The 24,449-nt window shown below is 44.6% G+C and overlaps 1 pseudogene; it reads left to right on the top strand.

Annotated features, from left to right (window-relative positions):
• Positions 1-24,449, top strand: part of LOC110518365 — a 51,024-nt pseudogene continuing 26,575 nt past the window's right edge.

The raw sequence follows: 24,449 nt of genomic DNA, 5'->3' as shown, positions 1-24,449 counted from the left end.
CCACTTATTTGAGCTGAAACAACATGAGAGAATACACACTGGGGAGAAGCCTTACCACTGCTCCCAGTGTGGAAAGAGTTTTAACCAGAAAGGAAACCTGAAAACTCATGAGAGAATACACACAAGGGGGAAGCCTTACCGCTGCATGCAGTGTGGAAAGATTTTTAACGATTTGGGAAAGCTGGAACGGCACGAGAGAATACACAGAGGGGAGAAGCCTTACCACTGCTCCCAGTGTGGAAAGCGTTTTAACGATTTGGGGAAGCTGGAACGGCACGAGAGAATACACAGAGGGGAGAAGCCTTACCACTGCTCCCAGTGTGGAAAGGGTTGTAACGATTTGGGGACGCTGAAACGACACGAGAGAATACACACAGGGGAGAAGCCTTACCACTGCTCCCACTGTGGAAAGCGTTTTAACGATTTGTGGAAGGTGAAACGACATGAGAGAATACACACAGGGGAGAAGCCTTACCACTGCTCCCACTGTGGAAAGTGTTTCAACCAGTCAGGGGAGCTGAAACGACATGAGAGAATACACACAGGGGAGAAGCCTATGCACACAGGGGAGAAGCCTTACCACTGCTCCCACTGTGGAAAGTGTTTCGTCCAGTCAGGGGAGCTGAAACGACATGAGAGAATACACACAGGGGAGAAGCCTTACCACTGCTTGCAATGTGAAAAGATGTATAGGCGGAAAGGACACCTAAAAGCTCACGAGAAAATTCATACAGGGGAGAAGCCTTACCAATGCTCCCAGTGTGGAAAGTGTTTCACCTGGGCAGGGGATCTGAAAAAACACGAAAGAATACACACAGGGGAAAAGCCTTACCCCTGCTCCCAGTGTGGCAAGTGTTTCAATGAGACAGGGGATCTGAAAAAACACGAAAGAATACACACAGGGGAGAAGCCTTACCCCTGCTCCCATTGTGGCAAGTGTTTTAACCAGTTAGGGGCCCTGAAACAGCACAAGAGAATACACACAGGGGAGAAGCTTTACCACTGCTCCCAGTGTGGCAAGTGTTTTAACCAGTTAGGGACCCTGAAACAGCACAAGATCATACACACAGGGGAGATGCATTACCACTCCTCCCAGGGCGCAAAGCATTTGCCCATTTAGGAAGCCTGAAAGAACATGAGACACAGAGGAGAAGGCTTTACAGAAGATTAGATTTTGGGAAAACATATTACTCATAACAGTCACGAAAACATCATTAGAGAATCTACACAGGAGAGAGAAATTACTTCTCTTAGCATGTATATTGATATTTCACATCTCATTGACTCACAACTCATCAGAGAACATACACAGTGCTCCCATTGTCTTATATTGTTGACTGATAATGTGTTGACCTGTTTTTACCAGATGAAATTGCTTCTTCCAATTATTGATAAACATGTACCTGTTAAGAAACTGACTGTTAGATATGTTAAGGCTCCATGGATTGATGAGGAATTTAAAAACTGTATGTTTGAAAGAGTTGGGGCAAAAGGAGTGGCTAATAAGTCTGGCTGCACATCTGGCCGGCTGTTTTATGTACTGCAAATTGAGAAATTATGTGACCAAACTCAACAAAAATAATAAACTTTAATATGAAGCCAAGATCAATGATATAAAGAATGATGTAAAAAAACATAATGAAAGAAAAGCAGTGCAAGTATTGAATGTTGTAAAGTTAGTGTGGGAGAGGTGGAACAATTGGTATCGATCAATAATGACAAACCTCCTGGCATTGACAACTTAGATGGAAAGCTACTGAGGTCGGTAGCTGACTCTATAGCCACTCCTATCTGACATATTTTTAATCTGAGCCTAGAGGAAAGTCTTTGTTCTCAGGCCTGGAGGGAAGCCAAAGTAATCCACTACCCAAGAGTGGTAAAGCGGCCTTTACTGGTTCTAACAGCAGACCTATAAGATTGCTGCCAGCTCTTAGCAAACTGTTGGAAAAAATTGTGTTTTACCAAATACAATGCTATATTTCTGTAAACAAATGAACAACATACTTTCAGCATGCTTATAGAGAAGGGCACTCAACATGTACTGCACTGACACAAATGACTGATGATTGGTTGAGAGAAATTGATAACAAGAATATTGTGGGAGCTCTATTGTTAGATTTCAGTGCAGCCTTTGATATTATTGACCATAACCTGTTGTTTAAGAATGTGTGTGCTATGGCTTTTCAACCTCTGCCATAATGTGGATTCAGAGCTATCTATCTAATAGAACTCAGAGGGTTTTTAATGGAAGCTTCTCTAATGTCAAACATATGAAGTGTGATGTACCGCAGGGCAGCTCTCTAGGCCCTCTACTCTTTTCTATTTTTACCAATGGCCTGCCACTGGCATTAAACAAAGTATGTGTGTCCATGTATGCTGATGATTCAACTATATAAGCACCAGTAACCACAGCTAATGAAGTCACTGAAACCCTTAACAAATAGTTGCAGTCTGTTTTGGAATGTGTGGCCAGTAATAAACTGGTCCTGAACATCTTTAAAACTAAGAGCATTGTATTTGGTACAAATCATTCCTTAAGTTATAGACCTCAGCTGAATCTGGTAATGAATTGTGTGGCTGTTGAACAAGTTGAGGAGACTAAATTACTTGGCATTACCTTAGATTGTAAACTGTCATGGTCAAAACATATAGATTCAATGGTTGTAAAGATGGGGAGAGGTCTAGCCATAATAAAGAGATGCTCTGCTTTTTTGACACTACTCTCCACAAAGCAAGTTCTGCAGGCTCTAGTTTAGTCTAATCTTGATTATTGTCCAGTCGTGTGGTCCAGTGCTGCAAGGAAAGACAGAGTAAAGCTGCAGCTGGCCCAGAACAGAGCGGCTGTCACGCCCTGGCCATAGAGAAGCTTTTATTCTCTATTTTGGTTAGGCCAGGGTGTGACTCGGGTGGGAATTCCAGTTTCTTTATTTCTATGTTTTCTATTTCTTTGTTTTTGGCCAAGTGTGGTTCCCAATCGGAGGCAGCTGTCTATCGTTGTCTCTAATTGGGAATCATACTTAGGCAGCCTTTTTCCACCTGTGTTTTTTGGGTAGTTGTTTTCTGTATAATTAATTTCTTCGAATGTTGTTTGATTAAATAAAAATCATGAACACTTACCACTCTGCGCTTTGGTCCATGCCTTCCGACGAGAGACGTGACAATTATGTGTCATGTTTTGTGTTGACCGCAGGAGGGGTAGCTGCTGCTTTTGCAACAGCTAATGGGGATCCTAGTAAAATACCAAACTGTTATTCTCTCTGAGCTCAGAAATAAAGAATCTTGGTTTGACTTGGACTCCAGCAGATCCTTATATTATAATATCCACTACAACTCACCCACAGATTGCTGTTTCATGATTGTCTCAATGAAGAGTTCCTCATTCCACTTTCCTGTGGGCTTTTACAAGCCTCCCACTGGTTGAATAAACATTGTTTCCACGTCAAATTAAAAAACATCCTTAACATTGATGAACCTTCACTATCTTCATACCTAAACTAGCAACATTAACTATTGTCTATAGTTATTCTCAATGACCTTCCTGGCCTTATGAAATCCTAGCTAAATACAATGTTCCCACCCGTTTTCATGTCTTTGGTTATGCAAACATTTGTTTATTAGATTATATTTCTCATTAAGATGAATATAGTTTTAATTCTGCATGGGTCACGCCTTGCTTTGGTCATGTGGTCCCTTATGGGTCAATGATTTTAATTAGAATATAGCAATTATGCTCTCTCCTCAATCACTTACAGTTTCTTTGGAAAGTAATCAGACCCCTTGACTTTTAGGTTTAGGTCATCAGTAAAGGGGACATCTTAAATATTACAATGACCCTTTCAAAGACAGACATCCCCCGGACCTCCCCCTATAACTATTTTTAAAAGGGTAAAATGATCTGTTTTCTATAGCATTAAGGTCAGGGTGTTGTGATGCCCACTCCAATACCTTGACTTTGTTGTCCTTAAGCCATTTTGCCACAACTTTGGAAGTATGCTTGGCATCATTGTCCATTTGAAAGACCCATTTGCGACCAAGCTTTAACTGACTGATGTCTTGAGATGTTGCTTCAATATATTCACATAATTTTCCTCACCCATGATGCCATCTATTTTGTGAAGTGCCCCAGTCCTTCCTGCAGCGAAGCACCCCCACAACGTGATGCTGCCACCTGTGTGCTTCACGGTGGGGATGGTGTTCTTCGGCTTGCAAGCATCCCCCTTTTTCCTCCGATCATAACGATGGTCATTATGGCCAAACAGTTCTATTTTTGTTTCATCAGACCAGAGGACACCTTCAGGCGTTTGGAAATCGCTGTCAGAAATATGTGTATAGGTGGCAGGGAAGTCAGGCGCAGGAGAGTCAAACGGAGTGTAAAATGGAGTCTTTTAATAATGTCCAAGTAACATGCTCCATAACACTAAATAGAAACATGAATATAAACAAATATGGGTACGAAGACCCGTCGCGCACCTATACAAAAAAAAAACACTACACTGACAATAAACAATCTGACAAAGACATGAGGGGAAACAGAGGGTTAAATACACAACAGGTAATGAATGGGATTGAAAACAGGTGTGTGGGAAGACAAGACAACTGAAAAATGGAAAATGAAAAATTTATCAATGATGGCTAGAAGACCGGTGACGTCGAACGCCGAGCACCGCCCGAACAAGGAGAGGCAACGACTTCGGCAGAAGTCGTGACAGTACCCCCCCCCCCCCCCCCCTCCCCCCGACGCGCGGCTCCAGCAGCGTGTCGACACCGGCCTCGGGAACGACCCGGAGGGCGAGGTGCATGGCGATCCGGATGGAGACGGTGGAATTCTGATAACATGGAAGAATCTAACACGTCCTCCACCGGAACCCAGCATCTCTCCTCCGGTCCGTAACCCTCCCAGTCCACGAGGTACTGAAGGCCCCTCGCCCGACGTCTCGAATCCAAAATGGATCGAACAGAGTACGCCGGGACCCCCTCGATGTCTAGAGGAGGCGGAGGAACATCACGCACTTCAGCCTCCTGGAGCGGGCCACCCACCACCGGCCTGAGGAGAGACACATGGAACGAGGGGTTAATACGGTAATTAGTGGGCAGTTGTAACCTATAACATACCTCGTTCACCCTCCTCAGGACTTTAAACGGCCCCACAAACCGCGGACCCAGCTTCCGGCAGAGCAGGCGGAGGGGCAGGTTTCCCAGCTTCCGGCAGAGCAGGCTGGGGGGTAGGTTTCGGGTCGAGAGCCAGACCCTGTCCCCTGGTGCGAACACTGGGGCCTCACTGCGGCGACGGTCTGCGCCAATTTTCTGGCGCCTTATGGCACGCTGAAGGTGGATGTGGGCTGCCTCCCAGGTTTCCTCAGCGCGCCGAAACCAATTGTCCACCGCAGGGGCCTCGGTCTGGCTCTGATGCCAAGGAGCCAGAACCGGCTGATACCCTAATACACATTGAAAAGGAGTAAGGTTAGTGGAGGAGTGACGTAGCGAGTTCTGAGCCATCTCTGCCCAACTTGCCGAACTTCGCCCTCTCCCCCGGCCGATCCTGGCATTAAGACCGCAGAAACCTACCCACATCCTGGTTAACTCTCTCCACCTGCCCATTACTCTCGGGGTGAAAACCTGAGGTAAGACTCACCGAGATCCCCAGACGCTTCATGAACGCCTTCCAGACCCTTGATGTGAACTGAGGACCCCGATCAGACACTATATCCTCAGGCACCCCATAGTGCCGGAAAACATGTGTAAACAGGGCCTCTGCAGTTTGTAAGGCCGTAGGGAGACCGGGCAAAACCGATCCACAACGACCAGGATCGTGGTGTAACCCTGTGAAGGTGGAAGATCAGTCAAAAAATCCACCGACAGGTGCAACCACGGCCGTTGAGGAACTGGTAGAGGTTGTAGCTTACCTCTGGGCAGGTGTCTAGGAGCCTTGCACTGGGCGCACACCGAGCAGGAAGAAACATAAATCCTCACGTCCTTAGCTAAAGTGGGCCACCAGTACCTCCCATCAAGACAGCGCATCGTCCGACCTATCCCAGGATGACCAGAGGAGGGTGACGTGTGAGCCCAATAGATCAATTGGTCGCGGACAGCAGACGGAACGTACAGACGACCAGCTGGACACTCAGGGTGAGAGGGCTCTGCACGTGACGCCCGCTCAATGTCCGCGTCCAGCTCCCACACTACAGGCGCCACCAGACACGAAGCTGGGATTATGGGAGTGGGATCCATGGATCGCTCCTCTGTGTCATACAGCCGAGACAATGCGTCTGCCTTAACGTTCTGGGAGCCTGGTCTCTAAGAAAGAGTAAACACAAAACGAGTGAAAAACATGGCCCACCTTGCCTGGCGAGGATTCAATCTCTTTGCCTGCCGGATGTACTCCAGATTGCGGTGGTCAGTCCAGATGAGAAAAGGGTGTTTAGCCCCCTCAAGCCAATGCCTCCACACCTTCAAGGCTTCTACGACAGCTAACAGCTCTCGGTTCCCCACATCTTAGTTTCGCTCCGCCGGGCTGAGCTTCTTCGAAAAGAAAGCACAGGGGCGAAGCTTCAGTGGCGTACCCGAACGCTGAGAGTGCACTGCTCCTATCCCAGCTTCGGATGCGTCCACCTCCACTATGAATGGCAAAGAGGGATCCGGATGAGCCAACACAGGCACCGAGGTAAACAGAGTCTTCAGGTGCCCAAAAGCCCTGTTCGCCTCAGCCGACCACTGCAAGCGCACCGGGCCCCCCTTTAGCAGTGAGGTAATGGGAGCAGCCACCTGACCAAAACCCCGGATAAACCTCCGGTAGTAATTGGCAAACTCCAAAAAACGCTGCACCTCCTTTACCGTGGTTGGAGTCGGCCAATTACGCACGGCTGTAATGCGGTCGCTCTCCATCTCCACTCCTGAAGTGGAAATCCGATGCCCTAGGAAGGAGATGGATTGTTGGAAGAACAAGCATTTCTCAGCCTTGACATATTGATCATGCTCCAACAGGCGACCAAGCACCCTGCGCACCAGGGACACATGCTCGGCTCGAGTAGCGGAGTATATCAGAATATCATCGATATACACCACTACACCCTGCCCGTGCAGGTCCCTGAAGATCTCATCTACAAATGATTGGAAAACTGATGGAGCATTCATCAACCCATATGGCATGACAAGGTACTCATAATGACCTGAGGTGGTGCTAAATGCCGTCTTCCACTCATCACCCTTCCGAATACGCACCAGATTGTACGCACTCCTGAGATCCAATTTTGTGAAAAAACGTGCCCCGTGCATTAACTCAATAACTGTATTGATCAGAAGTAGCGGGTAACTAACTATATTTCACTGTTATTTTATTAAGACCTCGATAATCAATGCACGGGCGTAAACCGCCATCCTTTTTTCACAAAAAAGAAACTCGAAGAGACGGGTGAAATGGATGGCTGAATGAACCCCTGATGCAGGGATTCAGAGACACATGTCTCCATAGCCTCCGTTTCCGCTTGCGACAGGGGATACACGTGACTCTTGGGATATGCAGCGTCTACCAGGAGATCTATCGCACAATCCCCCCGTCGATGGGGTGGTAATTGAGTCGCCTTCTTTTTACAGAAGGCGAGAGCCAAATCGGCATATTCGGGGGGAATGCGCACGGTGGAGACCTGGTCTGGACTTTCCACCGTAGTAGCACCAACGGAAACCCCTAAACACCTACCTGAGCACTCTCGCGACCACCCCGTGAGAGCCCTCTGTGGCCAAGAAACAGTGGGGTTATGGCAAGCTAACCAGGGTAGGCCTAGCACCACAGAATACGCAGGAGAATCAATAAGGAAAAGACTAATCTTCTCCTTGTGACCCTCCTGATAAACCCTGACCCTAATGGTCGACTATCTAAGGCATGAATAGGGAAAGGCATATCCACAGGAACAATAGGGATCCCTAAACTATGAGCTAAACTTTTATTAATAAAATTCCCAGCCGCACCTGAATCTACTAGCGCCTTATACTGGGAATGCAGGGAAAAATCAGGAAAAGAGACCGAGACTAACATTAGTGTAACAGAGGGCTCTGGATGAGAATGGTTCCTACTCACCTGGGGTGATGCCAGAATGCCCTGCCTGCCTTCTCTATTCCCAGAGGAAGCAACCCGGCACCGACCAGCAGTGTGCCCTCTGCGACCATGAATGGTGCTCCAGCGGGAACCCCCTCCGGTCTCCCTGCGCACCATCCCTCCCAATTCCATAGGTTCGGGAGAGAGGGTGCGGGAGGATGGAACAACCAGACCCCGATCTAGACGTCCACGAGTAGCCAGCATGTTGTCCAGCTTGATGGACATGTCCACCAGCTGGTCGAAGGTGAGGGTGGTGTCTCTACAGGCCAGCTCCCGACGGACGTCCTCGCGTAGACTACAACGGTAATGGTCGATCAGGGCCCTGTCGCTCCATCCAGCGCCGGCAGCCAAGGTCCTAAACTCCAAAGCAAACTCCTGTGCACTCCTCGTCTCCTGCCTCAGATGATAGAGGAGCTCACCCGCTGCTTTGCCTTCAGGTGGATGGTCGAATACTATCCGGAATTGGCGGGTGAACTCCTCAAAATGGTCCAACGCCGCATCCTCCCTTCTACACACAGCGCTGGCCCATTCCAGGGCTTTCCCGGTGAGGCATGAGACGAGGGCGTAACTCTTCTCACGGTCAGATGGTACTGGGGAGGCCGTGGCCAGATACAAGTTCAGCTTAAGGAGGAAACCCTGGCAGCCGGCAGTATCTCCGTTGTATCCCGTGGGTAGGGCTAAATGGATCTTCGGTTCCGGAGAGGAAAAATCGTTCAAGGGAGATTCCGGTTGTGGTGGTGGTGGCGCTGGAGAAACTCCCTGTCTCTCCCAGCGATCCATATTCTGGACAATGCGATCCATGACAGAGCTTAAACAGTCAATCTCCTCCGCTTGTTCCCGAACGCGTTCCTCCACCTCCATGAGCGTAGTGTCCTCTCCTGCTGACTTCATATATAGTGGTCAGAGATTCTGTCAGAAATATGTGTATAGGTGGCAGGGAAGTCAGGCGCAGGAGAGTCAAACGGAGTGTATTGTACATTTGTACAATTGCACAAGTTCTCCCACTTAAAAAGATGAGAGAGGCCTGTAATTTACATCATAGGTACACTTCAACTATTACAGACAAAATGAGGGAAAAAATCCAGAAAATTACATTGTAGGATTTTTTATGAATTTATTTGCAAATTATGGTGGAAAATAAGTATTTGGTCACCTACAAACAAGCAAGATTTCTGGCTCTCACAGACCTGTAACTTCTTCTTTAAGAGGCTCCTCTGTCCTCCACTCGTTACCTGTATTAATGGCACCTGTTTGAACTTGTTATCAGTATTAAAGACACCTGTCCACAACCTCAAACAGTCACACTCCAAACTCCACTATGGCCAAGACCAAAGAGCTGTCAAAGGACACCAGAAACAAAATTGCGACATACAGCTCGAACAAAATTGCGTCATCATAGGTACACTTCAACTATGACAGACAACCACTAGTCATGAGTGCACACGATTTGGTTTCATTTGAAGTGATCTATTTGAAGATATTTCTGTCAGAGTTGACATTGTAGGGGATAGGCTGGCTAGCCGGGTCCTCCATATTACTTCACAGCCTGTAAAAAAAACTATTCTGACATGACTTCGGCATTCTTTGGAATTCTGATCGGTTTTATGTACTGGAAAAATAGAAAAGAGAGGTGTAACTTTGCATTGGGACTTGTGATGCTATACTAATGCAGATCCATATGTTACATGTGGTTACATTTAGCTACCTTCACTTTAAGGGAGTTGTATGGCCACATTTAGATGTGAAAAAATAACAGACAGAGAAAACCATTTCTATTCTAACAGTATTTGGGTCATTCTTGAGCTCTGGTAATATTTCAGTCCCACTGACTGATTTTGTATATAAATTGAAATGTCCAGTATAATGAATTGAAATAAATATAGAATTAATTTAAACTTTATTAATTACAAAATCATATATTTTTGTATATGTCCCCCAGGCGTTTCAATTCATTTTTACTTGGGAAAGGTTCTATGATATTCACCAGGTTACCTAACAGAACCCTGATTCTATGATATTTACCAGGTTACCTAACAGAACCCTGATTCTATGATATTCACCAGGTTACCTAACAGAACCCTGATTCTATGATATTTACCAGGTTACCTAACAGAACCCTGATTCTATGATATTCACCAGGTTACCTAACAGAACCGTGATTCTATGATATTTACCAGGTTACCTAACAGAACCCTGATTCTATGATATTCACCAGGTTACCTAACAGAACCCTGATTCTATGATATTTACCAGGTTACCTAACAGAACCCTGATTCTATGATATTCACCAGGTTACCTAACAGAACCCTGATTCTATGATATTTACCAGGTTACCTAACAGAACCCTGATTCTATGATATTCACCAGGTTACCTAACAGAACCCTGATTCTATGATATTTACCAGGTTACCTAACAGAACCCTGATTCTATGATATTCACCAGGTTACCTAACAGAACCCTGATTCTATGATATTTACCAGGTTACCTAACAGAACCCTGATTCTATGATATTCACCAGGTTACCTAACAGAACCCTGATTCTATGATATTTACCAGGTTACCTAACAGAACCCTGATTCTATGATATTTACCAGGTTACCTAACAGAACCCTGATTCTATGATATTCACCAGGTTACCTAACAGAACCCTGGTTCTATGATATTCACCAGGTTACCTAACATAACCCTGATTCTATGATATTCACCAGGTTACCTAACAGAACCCTGATTCTATGATATTCACCAGGTTACCTAACAGAACCCTGGTTCTATGATATTCACCAGGTTACCTAACAGAACCCTGATTCTATGATATTCACCAGGTTACCTAACAGAACCCTGGTTCTATAATATTCACCAGGTTACCTAACAGAACCCTGATTCTATGATATTCACCAGGTTACCTAACAGAACCCTGATTCTATGATATTCACCAGGTTACCTAACAGAACCCTGATTCTATGATATTCACCAGGTTACCTAACAGAACCCTGGTTCTATGATATTCACCAGGTTACCTAACATAACCCTGATTCTATGGTATTCACCAGGTTACCTAACAGAACCCTGATTCTATGATATTCACCAGGTTACCTAACAGAACCCTGGTTCTATGATATTCACCAGGTTACCTAACAGAACCCTGATTCTATGATATTTACCAGGTTACCTAACAGAACCCTGTTTCTATAATATTCACCAGGTTACCTAACAGAACCCTGGTTCTATGATATTCACCAGGTTACCTAACAGAACCCTGGTTCTATAATATTCACCAGGTTACCTAACAGAACCCTGGTTCTATGATATTCACCAGGTTACCTAACATAACCCTGATTCTATGATATTCACCAGGTTACCTAACAGAACCCTGATTCTATGATATTCACCAGGTTACCTAACAGAACCCTGGTTCTATAATATTCACCAGGTTACCTAACAGAACCCTGGTTCTATGATATTCACCAGGTTACCTAACATAACCCTGATTCTATGATATTCACCAGGTTACCTAACAGAACCCTGATTCTATGATATTCACCAGGTTACCTAACAGAACCCTGGTTCTATAATATTCACCAGGTTACCTAACAGAACCCTGATTCTATGATATTCACCAGGTTACCTAACAGAACCCTGGTTCTATAATATTCACCAGGTTACCTAACAGAACCCTGATTCTATGATATTCACCAGGTTACCTAACAGAACCCTGATTCTATGATATTCACCAGGTTACCTAAAAGAACCCTGGTTCTATAATATTCACCAGGTTACCTAACAGAACCCTGATTCTATGATATTCACCAGGTTACCTAACAGAACCCTGATTCTATGATATTCACCAGGTTACCTAACAGAACCCTGATTCTATGATATTCACCAGGTTACCTAACAGAATCCTGGTTCTATGATATTCACCAGGTTACCTAACATAACCCTGATTCTATGATATTCACCAGGTTACCTAACAGAACCCTGATTCTATGATATTCACCAGGTTACCTAACAGAACCCTGGTTCTATAATATTCACCAGGTTACCTAACAGAACCCTGATTCTATGATATTCACCAGGTTACCTAACAGAACCCTAGTTCTATAATATTCACCAGGTTACCTAACAGAACCCTGATTCTATGATATTCACCAGGTTACCTAACAGAACCCTGATTCTATGATTTTCACCAGGTTACCTAACACAACCCTGGTTCTATGATATTCACCAGGTTACCTAACAGAACCCTGGTTCTATGATATTCAACAGGTTACCTAACAGAACCCTGGTTCTATGATATTCACCAGGTTACCTTTCACACATGGAAGACAAACATGTACTTAGATGTGAAGATGGGAGCGACTATGTCCCTTATATAGGAAGTGGAGTCGTCTGCTATTAGCTGTTGCTTGACAGATATTGTTTGATTGGATCTCCCTAGACTCCGCCCCTAACGAGGCTTATAATATCATAGAACAGGGGTTATGTTAGGTAACCTTAAGTTTCGTGTCCTACTATGCTAATGTATCTGTATTAAATGGCCCATAACTTTAACACTAGCAGAGATCCTGGAACTAATATACCCTTAAAGTATATTATATTCAACAATATATATAAAAAACGAAACATTTATATTTTCAATATGTATATTTTCTATATTAATAAATGAATGTAAGAAATGTATGAATGAAATCAGAATACAAGTGAAATGCTTACAGTGAAATACTTACTTACAAGCCCTTAATTAACCAACAATGCAGTTTTAAGAAAAATAAGTGTTATGTATAAAAATACAAATAATTAATATTAAAGAGCAGCAGTAAAATAACAGTAGAGAGGCTGTAGACAGGTATTACCAGTACAGAGTCAATGTGGAGGCTGTAGACAGGTATTACCAGTACAGAGTCAATGTGGAGGCTGTATACAGGAGGTACCGGAACAGAGTCAATGTGGAGGCTATATACAGGAGGTACCAGTACAGAGTCAATGTGGAGGCTATATACAGGAGGTACCAGTACAGAGTCAATGTGGAGGCTGTAGACAGGTATTACCAGTACAGAGTCAATGTGGAGGCTATATACAGGAGGTACCAGTACAGAGTCAATGTGGAGGCTATATACAGGTATTACCAGTACAGAGTCAATGTGGAGGCCATATACAGGAGGTACCAGTACAGAGTCAATGTGGAGGCTATATACAGGAGGTACCAGTACAGAGTCAATGTGGAGGGTATATACAGGAGGTACCAGTACAGAGTCAATGTGGAGGCTATATACAGGTATTACCAGTACAGAGTCAATGTGGAGGCTATATACAGGTATTACCAGTACAGAGTCAATGTGGAGGCTATATACAGGTATTACCAGTACAGAGTCAATGTGGAGGCTATATACAGGAGGTACCAGTACAGAGTCAATGTGGAGGCTATATACAGGATGTACCAGTACAGAGTCAATGTGGAGGCTGTAGACAGGTATTACCAGTACAGAGTCAATGTGGAGGCTATATACAGGAGGTACCAGTACAGAGTCAATGTGGAGGCTATATACAGGAGGTACCAGTACAGAGTCAATGTGGAGGCTGTAGACAGGTATTACCGGTACAGAGTCAATGTGGAGGCCATATACAGGAGGTACCAGTACAGAGTCAATGTGGAGGCTGTAGACAGGTATTACCAGTACAGAGTCAATGTGGAGGCTATATACAGGAGGTACCAGTACAGAGTCAATGTGGAGGCTATATACAGGAGGTACCAGTACAGAGTCAATGTGGAGGCTGTAGACAGGTATTACCAGTACAGAGTCAATGTGGAGGCTATATACAGGAGGTACCAGTACAGAGTCAATGTGGAGGCTGTAGACAGGTATTACCAGTACAGAGTCAATGTGGAGGCCATATACAGGTATTACTGGTACAGAGTCAATGTGGAGGCTGTATACAGGTATTACCAGTACAGAGTCAATGTGGAGGCTGTAGACAGGTATTACCAGTACAGAGTCAATGTGGAGGCTATATACAGGTATTACCAGTACAGAGTCAATGTGGAGGCTATATACAGGTATTACCAGTACAGAGTCAATGTGGAGGCTGTAGACAGGTATTACCGGTACAGAGTCAATGTGGAGGCTGTAGACAGGTATTACCGGTACAGAGTCAATGTGGAGGCTATATACAGGTATTACCGGTACAGAGTCAATGTGGAGGCTATATACAGGTATTACCGGTACAGAGTCAATGTGGAGGCTATATACAGGTATTACCGGTACAGAGTCAATGTGGAGGCTATATACAGGTATTACCGGTACAGAGTCAATGTGGAGGGTATATACAGGTATTACCGGTACAGAGTCAATGTGGAGGCTATATACAGGTATTACCGGTACAGAGTCAATGTGGAGGCTAAATACAGGAGGTACCAGTACAGAGTCAATGTGGAGGCTATATACAGGAGGTACCGGAACAGAGTCAATATGGAGGTATATACAGGAGGTACCGGAACAGAGTCAATGTGGAGGGTATATACAGGAGGTACCGGTACAGAGTCAATGTGGAGGGTATATACAGGAGGTACCGGAACAGAGTCAATATGCGGGGACACAGGTAAGTTGAGGAAAAATACTACTCCTATTACAGATCCAAGTGGTAAAGATTCATATGACATCCATTGTTGAAGGACTGTAGCATCTAATGATGAAACATGTAGCATCTCCACAGAGGAGCTCTGTCATGATTGTAGCAGGTTTACTAACAAGTTACTTATATTAGCTGTGTTGACTTTAGCTAATATGGTGACAACGATGTAGGCTGTGTGTAGCAGATATGAAATGGTTTGGTTTGGAAAGGTTTTAACTCCTGGTCACCTACAGCTGATGTGTTGTGCATTGACGTCCACAAGCGAAGGGAAAAGGTGAGCGAATTGATGTGAGAGGAAATACAACGTGGCAGTTGTGAAAGTGAACTGTGTTTACGCATCATCAGGGGTGAATTCATTCAGACGATTCTGTTGCATGTGATGCATTTGGTCTATTGTTTACAGTATGATTTGTATCGTATAGAGCGTGGCTTTAAGGGAAAAGTATGGTCACATCTAATAAAAACGAATGTGAAAAATGAACAGAGTATTAACAGAAATGTGTTTTAAAACACTACCTATTCGTAGAAGTATTTATTCATAATCCACATATTCATTTTAAGCTTCTACGTCTGTGTACAGGAAAGTATTATTTGTAAGACATAAGAGAAAATATATCTGCTTATTGTTAAATTATTATGACGTTCTTTCCATCACAAAAAGTGTAGTACCTATTGTTTCCAAACTGCGTTACCCACTCCAGCCAGCAGATGGCGATGGGCGTCTTTCAGGTGATGCTTCTTGCGTGACGTGTAATAGACTGGACGGGACGGTTCTTCAGGAACAACAAGGCGCCAACTCTTTCAACCACCTCGGTAGCCTGCTAGACAACATAAAACTGAAAGATTGATTCTTTAGACCATGTTATTGTACATGAGCTAATCTCAGTGTTTTAAACAAATTTCGGTTGACGTATCTACTGGTGAACTTTAACCTAATGTGCTTGTTCAATTTGCAAACTTGTTAAAGATTGATACTGAGGTTAGCACTAGGCTAGTCGCTAATGCTAGCTAGCTAGCTAACATCCCTGACCATGAGCTCACTGAACTACTCCCTTGCTAATGAAGCGGAGGTCTGCTGTTTGGAGAAAGAATCTTTCAGAATGAAAAAGGAGGAAGAGGAGGCTGTTATAGTGAAAGAAGAGAAAGAACCTTTTAGAGAGGAAGAGGATGCTATCTTAATAAACGTGAAGGAGGAAGACGTTTTGAGAGTGAAAAAGGAGGAGACAGAAGATCCGATTGACACCAGTGAGTACTGTCTTAAAAACAGGGACACAAACTATGCAGTTGTTGAACTAATGTGGGGGTTTTTAATGGGCATTCTTACTGTAGGAATTGTTAATTGGTCGATCTGCCAGTGGTTCATATACTTTTGGGACTTTTCAATTAGATGTATTGAATTCTCCACTTGGTTGACATTAAAGTTCCCCTCATCTAGTATAACAGTCTTAAAATTCAATATTGCTGCGTATGTTCTACTTAAAATATAAAAAAGGCACCCATTTTGTGGAACAACCCTTTTACATTTGCATCACAAATATTTTTTTAGGAAATCAAGATGCAAGTGGCCATTTTAGGCTCTTTTTAGACATATTCATGCCTCTTGTAAGACTCTGTGATTGCAATAGAAGATCATAAGTTTACCATCTGTTTGATGTTCTCATTCACACAGGAGAGAGACATGACTGTGGTGGATCCTCTGCGGAGCCTCAACAACATCCTGATGCTGACAAGGCAGAGAAGAGTCTCTCCAGATCAGAACACCAGATGGTACAGCTTGGTCTGGTCTAGCATACAGCTTGCTTTATCGGCTTGGGCTGGGTTTCTGTAAAACACATTATGACAACAGTGACATCAGCATCCATAATGATCTGCATCTGTGTATCCTCTTTATGGTTACTAGGACAACGCTAGCCCTTCCACCCTGTGTCGTGTCTCTCTGGGTAGCACCTTACTGCTGGGTATGAAGAGGTTGTCTGTGCTGCTGGTGGACTGCAGGAAAACAACAGGGCTGAGTGGAACTGTGAGAGGAGGAGAAGAGATGAAAGGATCAGATTTGACTCATCAAAGTAAGTGCTGTAGTTTAGTTTGAACAAATACAATAGATCTGCCCACTGGTATCTGTTACCAGGACAACCAGCAGAGTTCTGTTAGTTGACAGGAAGATAGACTGGTGGATATGGATGTTATGAATATCATAACACTGAAAAAGGATTCTGCCAATGAAAAGAGAGAGAATTTCAAGATGATCCAATGTAAGGTGCTTGTTTTACAAAAACTTATCCTTAAAACATTATGGATGTTACATTGCCTGTCCCAGTCAACCCCCCTATCTTTACAAGACTGTTGAACAGGCAAACTAAACTCTAGACACTGTTAATTAATTAACTAATACTGAGGAAAGCTGTGATCAGGCTTATAGGGAAGGGCATTCAATAAACACAGCACTTAAAAATGACTGATTGGCTGAGAGAAATTGATGATTGCTTTACACCCCCAGTTATGTAAACTTAGGACACTAAAGAGGCCTTTCTATTGAATCTGGAAACACCAAAAGAAAGATGCCCAGGGTCCCTGCTCAACCGTGTGAATGTGCCTTAGGCATGCTGCAAGGAGGCATGAGGACTGCAGATGTGGCCAGGGAAATAAATTGCAATGTCTGTACTGTGAGACGCCTAAGACAGCGCTACAGTGAGACAGGACGGACAGCTTATCGTCCTCGCAGTGGCAGACCACGTGTAACAACACCTGCACAGGATCGGGACATCCGACCATCACACCTGCGGAACAGGTACAGGATGGCAACAACAACTGCCCAAGTTACACCAGGAACGCACTATCCCTCCATCAGTGCTCAGACTGTCCTCAATAGGCTGAGAGAGGCTGGACTGAGGGCTTGCAGGCCTGTTGTAAGGCAGGTCCTCATCACTGGCAACAACGTCGCCTCTGGGCACAAACCCACCGTCACAAAAAGTCACGGTTTTGTCTCCAGGGGTGATGGTCGGTTTCGCGTTTATCGTCAAAGAAATGAGCATTACACGGCCTGTACTCTGGAGCGGGATCGATTTGGAGGGGCAGACATGGTCTGGGGCGGTGTCACAGCATCATCAGACTGAGGTTGTTGTCATTGCAGGCACTCTCAACGCTGTGCGTTACATCCTCCTCCCTCATGGTACCCTTCCCGCAGGCTCATGACAATGCCACCAGCCATACTGCTCGTGATTTCCTGCAAGACCGGAAGGTAGCATCTCACTGCAAGTTCTGCCAAATCTGGTGCAGAGAAGATGCACTGCAGTACTTAATGCAGCTGGTGGCCACACCAGATTTTTTATTTATTTTAATTTTACCTTTATTTAACTAGGCAAGTCAGTTAAGAACAAATTCTTATTTTCAATGACGGCCAGTGGGTTAACTGCCTGTTCAGGGGCAGAACGACAGATTTGTACCTTGTGAGCTCGGGGATATGAACTTGCAACCTTTCGGTTACTAGTCCAACTCTCTAACCACTAGGCTACCCTGCCGCCCCAGATACAGACTGTTACTTTTGATTTTGACACATTATTATTTTGACACATTATTCCATTTCAGTTAGTCACATTTCTGTAGAACTTGTTCAGTTTATGTCTGTTGTTGAATCTTATGTTCCAACAAATATTTACACATCTTAAGTTTGCTGAAAGTAAACGCAGTTGACAGTGAGAGGACATTTCTTTTTTTTGCTGAGTTTAGATTGGCGAGGGGGGAAACAATTTAATCAATTTTAGAATAATGCTGAAATGTAACAAAATATGGAAAAGGTGAAGGGGTCTGAATACTTAACGAATGCACTGTGTCTGTATGTATACTGAACCAAAATATAAACAGCAATTTCAACGATTTACAGTTCATATAAGTCAGTCATTGTAAATAAATAAATTAGGCCCTAATCTATGGACTTTACATGACTGAGGGGTGCAGCCATTGGTGGGCCCTGGAGGGCATAAGCCCACCCATTGCGGAGCCAGGCCCAGCCAATCAGAATTCGTTTTTCCCCACAAAAGGGCTTCATTACAAATAGAAATACAACTCGGGTGGCTGGTCTCAGATGCTGTGGGGATCCTGGGCTGGCGTCGTTATATGTGGTCTGTGGTTGTGAGGCCAGTTGGATGTACTGCCAAATTCTCTAAAATGACGTTGCAAGGTGGCTTCTGGTAGAGAATTGAACATTCAATTATCTGGTAACCGCTCTAGTGGATATTCCTTCAGTCAGCATGCCAATTGCATGCACCCTCAAAACTTGAGACATCTGTGGCATTGTGACAAAACTGCATATTTTAGAGTGGCCTTTTATTTTCCCCGGCACAAGGTGCACCTGTGTAATAATCAAGCTGTTCAATCAGCTTCTTGATATGCCACACCTGTCAGGTTGATGGATTATCTTGGCAGAGAATAAATGTTAACTAACAGGGATGTAAAAAATTCTGCAATCTTTTTTTCCCAGCTCATTAAACATCCAACACTTTACATGTTGTTTTGAGAATGACACATTTTAATTTTCACCAAATCTGCTGCCTCAGTTTGTATGATGGCTATTTGCATTTACTCCAGAATGTTATGAAGAGTGTTCAGATGAATTGCAATTAATTACAAAGTCCCTATTTTCCATGCAAATGAACTGAATCCCCCCCAAAACTGGAAGCTTCAAAAGGAGGGTGGTGCTTGGAATCATTGTTCTTCATATGTCACCCACGGTTACCTGCAAGGAAACAGGTGCCGTCATCATTGCTTTGCACAAAAAGGGCTTCACAGGCAAGGATATAGCTGCCAGTAAGATTGCACCAAAATCAACCATTTATCGGATCATCAAGAACTTCAAGGAGAGCGGTTCAAATCAAATCAAATTTATTTATATAGCCCTTCGTACATCAGCTGATATCTCAAAGTGCTGTACAGAAACCCAGCCTTAAACCCCAAACAGCAAGCAATGCAGGTGTAGAAGCACGGTGGCTAGGAAAAACTCCCTAGAAAGGCCAAAACCTAGGAAGAAACCTAGAGAGGAACCAGGCTATGTGGGGTGGCCAGTCCTCTTCTGGCTGTGCCGGGTGGAGATTATAACAAAACATGGCCAAGATGTTCAAATGCTCATAAATGACCAGCATGGTCGTATAATAATAAGGCAGAACAGTTGAAACTGGAGCAGCAGCACGGTCAGGTGGACTGGGGACAGCAAGGAGTCATCATGTCAGGTAGTCCTGGGGCATGGTCCTAGGGCTCAGGTACTCCGAGAGAGAGAGAGAGAATTAGAGAGAGCATATGTGGGGTGGCCAGTCCTCTTCTGGCTATGCCGGGTGGATATTATAACAGAACATGGCCAAGATGTTCAAATGCTCATAAATGACCAGCATGGTTGAATAATAATAATAAGGCAGAACAGTTGAAACTGGAGCAGCAGCACGGCCAGGTGGACTGGGGACAGCAAGGAGTCATCATGTCAGGTAGTCCTGGGGCATGGTCATAGGGCTCAGGTCCTCTGAGAGAGAGAGAGAAAGAGAGAATTAGAGAACGCACACTTAGATTCACACAGGACACCGAATAGGACAGGAGAGGTACTCCAGATATAACAAACTGACCCTAGCCCCCCCCGACACATAAACTACTGCAGCATAAATACTGGAGGCTGAGACAGGAGGGGTCAGGAGGCCCCATCTGAGGACACCCCCGGACAGGGCCAAACAGGAAGGATATAACCCCACCCACTTTGCCAAAGCACAGCCCCCACACCACTAGAGGGATATCTTCAACCACCAACTTGCCATCCTGAGACAAGGCTGAGTATAGCCCACAAAGATCTCCGCCATGGCACAACCCAGACAGGATGACCACATCAGTGAATCAACCCACTCAGGTGACGCACCCCTTCCAGGGACAGCATGAGAGAGCCCCAGTAAGCCAGTGACTCAGCCCCTGTAATAGGGTTAGAGGCAGAGAATCCCAGTGGAAAGAGGGGAACCGGCCAGGCAGAGACAGCAAGGGCGGTCCGTTGCTCCAGAGCCTTTCCGTTCACCTTCCCACTCCTGGGCCAGACTACACTCAATCATACGACCCACTGAAGAGATGAGTCTTCAGTAAAGACTTAAAGGTTGAGACCGAGTTTGCGTCTCTGACATGGGTAGGCAGACCGTTCCATAAAAATGGAGCTCTATAGGAGAAAGCCCTGCCTCCAGCTGTTTGCTTAGAAATTCTAGGGACAATTAGGAGGCCTGCGTCTTGTGACCGTAGCGTATGTGTAGGTATGTACGGCAGGACCAAATCAGAGAGATAGGTAGGAGCAAGCCCATGTAATGCTTTGTAGGTTAGCAGTAAAACCTTGAAATCAGCCCTTGCTTTGACAGGAAGCCAGTGTAGAGAGGCTAGCACTGGAGTAATATGATCAAATTTTTTGGTTCTAGTCAGGATTCTAGCAGCCGTATTTAGCACCAACTGAAGTTTATTTAGTGCTTTATCCGGGTAGCCGGAAAGTAGAGCATTGCAGTAGTCTAACCTAGAAGTGACAAAAGCATGGATAAATTTTTCTGCGTCATTTTTGGACAGAAAGTTTCTGATTTTTGCAATGTTACGTAGATGGAAAAAAGCTGTCCTTGAAATGGTCTTGATATGTTCTTCAAAAGAGAGATCAGGGTCCAGAGTAACGCCGAGGTCCTTCACAGTTTTATTTGAGACGACTGTACAACCATTAAGATTAATTGTCAGATTCAACAGAAGATCTCTTTGTTTCTTGGGACCTAGAACAAGCATCTCTGTTTTGTCCGAGTTTAAAAGTAGAAAGTTTGCAGCCATCCACTTCCTTATGTCTGAAACACATGCTTCTAGCAAGGGTAATTTTGGGGCTTCACCATGTTTCATTGAAATGTACAGCTGTGTGTCATCCGCATAGCAGTGAAAGTTAACATTATGTTTTCGAATAACATCCCCAAGAGGTAAAATATATAGTGAAGACAATAGTGGTCCCAAAACGGAACCTTGAGGAACACCGAAATATACAGTTGATTTGTCAGAGGACAAACCATTCACAGAGACAAACTGATATCTTTCCGACAGATAAGATCTAAACCAGGCCAGAACTTGTCCGTGTAGACCAATTTGGGTTTCCAATCTCTCCAAAAGAATGTGGTGATCGATGGTATCAAAAGCAGCACTAAGGTCTAGGAGCACGAGGACAGATGCAGAGCCTCGGTCCGATGCCATTAAAATGCCATTCAATTGTTGTGAAGAAGGCTTCAGGGCACCCAAGAAAGTCCAGCAAGTGCCAGGACCGTCTCCTAAAGTTGATTCAGCTGCGGGATCGGGGCACCACCAGTACAGAGCTCAGGAATGGCAGCAGGCAGGTGTGAGTGCATCTGCACGCACAGTGAAGCGAAGACTTTTGGTGTCAAGAAGGACAGCAAAGAAACCACTTCTCTCCAGGAAAAACATCAGGGACAGACTGATATTCTGCAAAAGTTACAGGGATTGGACTGCTGAGGACTAGTGCAAAGTCATTTTCTCTGATGAATCCCCTTTCCGAATGTTTGGGGCATCCGGAAAAAAGCTTGTCCGGAGAAGACAAGGTGAGCGCAACCATCAGTCCTGTGTCATGCCAACAGTAAAGCATCCTGAGACCATTCATGTGTGGGGTTGCTTCTCAGCCAAGGGTGTGGGCACACTCACAATGTTGCCTAAGAACACAGCCATGAATAAAGAATGGTACCAACACATCCTCGAAGAGCAACTTCTCCCAACCATCCAGGAACAGTTCGGTGACGAACAATGCCTTTTCCAGCATGATGGAGCACCTTGCCACAAGGCAAAAGTGATAACAAAGTGGCTCGGGTAACAAAACAACAGTATTTTGGGTCCATGGCCAGGAAACTCCCCAGACCTTAATTCTATTGAGAACGTGTGGTCAATCATCAAGAGGCGGGTGGACAAACAAAAACCCACAAATTCTGACAAAATCCAAGCATTGATTATGCAAGAATGGGCTGCCATCAGTCAGGATGTGGCCCAGAAGTTAATTGACAGCATGCCAGGGCGGATTGCAGAGGTCTTGAAAAAGAAGGGTCAACACTGCAAATATTGACACTGCATCAACTTAATGTCATTGTAAATAAAAACCTTTGACACTTATGAAATGCTTGTAAGTATACTTCAGCATTCCATAGTAACATCTGACAAAAATATCTAAAGACACTGAAGCAGCAAACTTTGTGGAAATTAATATTTTTCATTCTCAAAACTTTTGGCCACGACTGTAGGTCGCATTCTGTATCATACAGCTATGAAAGTTATATATTTAGAACTACCTGCTCGATTGGAATCCAGTGACGTCTGTGTCTTGAGTGTCCTAGAACTGTTTAGTTTTTTGTGTTCTGACGAAAACAGAATGAATAAATAAGTAGTGTAAACATTGTCAGTAATTACCAGGAAACTCTACAACATTTGTTTTAAAATCACACTGAGATTGTTAAAACTGGCCTTAGGTTATTGAGGGATCTGATTAGGATTTACCCTCGTAGCAAGGCCGTTTCATATGTGGAGGTTTCATTCGGGTCTCTATTTTAAAAAACACACTGTCTTTGGCAGGAGAAAGACCAGACTCAGAGGAACCAGAGCCAGGGACGTACAAACCAGCAAGAAGACACCAGTGTTCCCACTGTGGAAAGGGTTATAACCACTTAAATGAGCTTAAACGACACGAGAGAATACACACAGGGGAGAAGCCTTACCACTGTTCCCAGTGTGGAAAGGGTTTTAACGATTTGGGAAAGCTGAAACGACACGGGAGAATACACACAGGGGATAAGCCTTACCACTGCTCCCAGTGTGGAAGGCGTTTTAACGATTTGGGGAAGCTGGAACGACACGAGAGAATACACAGAGGGGAGAAGCCTTACCACTGCTCCCAGTGTGGAAAGGGTTGTAACGATTTGGGGAAGCTGAAACGACACGAGAGAATACACACGGGTGAAAAGCCTTACCACTGCTCCCACTGCGGAAAGCGTTTTAACGATTTGGGCAAGGTGAAACGACATGAGAGAATACACACAGGGGAGAAGCCTTACCATTGCTCCCACTGTGGAAAGTGTTTCAACCAGTTAGGGACCCTGAAACAGCACAAGGTAATACACACAGGGGAGAATCGTTACCACTGCTCCCAGTGTGGAAAGGGTTTTAACGATTTGGGGAAGCTGAAACGACATGAGAGAATACACACAGGGGAGAAGCCTTACCATTGCTCGCAATGTGAAAAGATGTATAGCGAGAAAGGACACCTGAAAGCCCATGAGAAAATTCACACAGGGGAGAAGCCTTACCAATGCTCCCAGTGTGGAAAGTGTTTCACCTGGGCAGGGTATCTGAAAAAACACGAAAGAATACACACAGGGGAGAAGCCTTACCACTGCTCCCAGTGTGGCAAGTGTTTCAACGGGGCAGGGGATCTGAAAAAACACGAAAGAATACATACAGGAGAGAAGCCTTACCACTGCTCCCGCTGTGTCAAGTGTTTTAACCAGTTAGGGGCCCTGAAACAGCACGAGAGAATACACACAGGGGAGAAGCCTTACCACTGCTCCCAGTGTGGCAAGTGTTTTAACCAGTTAGGGACCCTGAAACAGCACAAGATAATACACACAGGGGAGATGCATTACCACTCCTCCCAGGATGCAAAGCTTTTGCCCATTTAGGAAGCCTGAAATAACATGAGACACAGAG

This window comes from Oncorhynchus mykiss, chromosome 13 (genome assembly GCF_013265735.2).
Source record: "Oncorhynchus mykiss isolate Arlee chromosome 13, USDA_OmykA_1.1, whole genome shotgun sequence".
NCBI lineage: Eukaryota > Metazoa > Chordata > Actinopteri > Salmoniformes > Salmonidae > Oncorhynchus > Oncorhynchus mykiss.
Note: the sequence above shows the minus strand (reverse complement) of the source record. Positions and strands in the feature narration are given on the sequence as shown.